Genomic DNA, 1,862 nt, shown 5'->3' on the forward strand with positions numbered 1-1,862 from the left:
TTGAAGTTGATTGGTCCACACCCGAGACAGCTTTCCGCCGTTTGGCGTCATCTGGTCCAACACCATGTGAGACTGGGCTCTAAGGAAAGCTGTCTCGGGTATGGACCAATCAACTTCAAGGACAGTGCATACATTATCAGAGTTATGTTTTTGTTTGCATTATGACTGCAGGTATTGTGGTCTATGTAAACATGACTCCTTGTAAAAAAAAAAGGTTTCAGTTTTGTTGCCAGATAGAAGGGTAAAAAACCAATTATATGTTTTTACTGGCAAATGAGGTTCCAATGATGTTTTTGTTGTTGTTGTTGCTGTTTGAAACATCGGTATCGTTTCTGACGATTCCCGTTCCCTGTATTCCTTATTCGGGAAAGAACGCACCCCGAAAATATACCACGTGGGCTAAGGTCACGCCCCCGTTACTCCAGCAGCAGCAGCAGCAGCGACTTCCCACTGCTCACATCCCCGAGTGCCACGTGCAGTGACGTCTTTCCACCAGAGGTCACAACCGGGTACCCGATACCCGTACCCTACCCGATACCCGGCTACACGTACCCGGCCGGGTACGGGTACGGGTACGGGTACCCGTTTGCGACCCTGGTGCGGTCGGGTACGGGTACGGGTAGGCCGTGAGTCACTGGTGAGTCACCGTTTGTCACTCATTTCCCAACGTCTTGTCTCTTCTCACAATTCAAGTTCCTAGAATCAACCCACCCGCGCCTGCAACATGGCTTCATCCCAGAGGTCGCAATCAGGTACCCGATACCCGTACACTACCCATACCCGGCCAGGTACCCGGCCAGGTACGGGTAGGGTAGGGGTACGGCCGGGTACGGGTACCCGTTTGCGACCCTGGTGCGGCCTGGTACGGGTACAGGTAAGGAATCAAAACCCGTTTGCGACCTCTGCTTTCCACTACGAACATTTTAAAGATCTGCCGACTGGTCTCCTCGTTACGATTACGCTCTACGGGAGAAGACGGAGATTTGTTTTTTGTTTGTTGCAGCCAGGAGCATCGCGATTGTGGAAATCCCCTTTCCTCCGCCTCATCCCCCTCCTCCTCCTCCTCGGTCCATGAGGGAACCTGAATCTTGTGAGCACTTTCGAGATCGGTTGAATACGTCGGCTTGCTGTGGAACTTTTTCGATCGCGTCTTGAAACTCGCCTGGCTTTTAGCTTCGCGATTCCTCCATGTGACCCAAGCGCGTTGAGGCCTTGCGCGAACTGCCCTCTAGGAGACCGGGTTAATTAATTTATTATTACGCGAGCCGTCGCCTCTTCTCCCCCCGTTCGACGCCCTCGGTGAGGAAGCTGGGTTAGTTCCGCGCCCTGGTGACCTCGCGTGCCGCTCGCGAAATCCCACGTGCGTCTCTCGTCTGGACCTCGTCCGGACCTCCAGAATCTACTCGCGAAACTCGACGCGAGTCGTTCATCCGGACCTCCGGGATGCACTCACGAAATTCCACGTGCCGTCGTTTGTGAGGACCTCTGGAATCTGCTCACTAAACTCCACGTGCCGTCCCTCGACCGGACCCGTGGAATCCTTCTCGCGGCGATCGTTAAACTTCCACTTCGTCCGCGGAAAGATAAAACATCTTCTTGGTTCTTTCGGTAAAGTCGTCACGTAGAAGGGAAATAATGAAATAATAAAAATAGAACATAATACAATAATTCTCACGACGTTTCGGCCACAACGCAAGCAGCCGTCCTCAGGTGGAGAACAGGTCTGTCGGAAAAACAGCGTCTTAATGAAACACCACCAGGCTTGGAGCGTATATTTAAGCTGGGTTGGAGGGGGAAGAGCGCCTTGAATCAACCTTCGAATCGCGTCGAAACTTGGCGGCAGCGTCAATTAAAGGCCGATA

The 1,862-nt window shown here is 52.5% G+C and overlaps 1 protein-coding gene across 1 annotated transcript in view; it reads left to right on the plus strand.

Annotated features, from left to right (window-relative positions):
* LOC144952218 (uncharacterized) overlaps window positions 1-72 on the plus strand; it is a 17,539-nt gene extending 17,467 nt beyond the window's left edge. Inside the window, exon 6 of the mRNA XM_078882659.1 lies at window positions 1-72. This exon is cut by the window's left edge and continues 1,374 nt beyond it. The gene's annotated coding sequence lies outside the window, so the exon portion shown is untranslated.
* The last annotated feature ends 1,790 nt before the right edge of the window (window positions 73-1,862 follow it).

Source organism: Lampetra fluviatilis, chromosome 3 (genome assembly GCF_964198595.1).
Source record: "Lampetra fluviatilis chromosome 3, kcLamFluv1.1, whole genome shotgun sequence".
NCBI lineage: Eukaryota > Metazoa > Chordata > Hyperoartia > Petromyzontiformes > Petromyzontidae > Lampetra > Lampetra fluviatilis.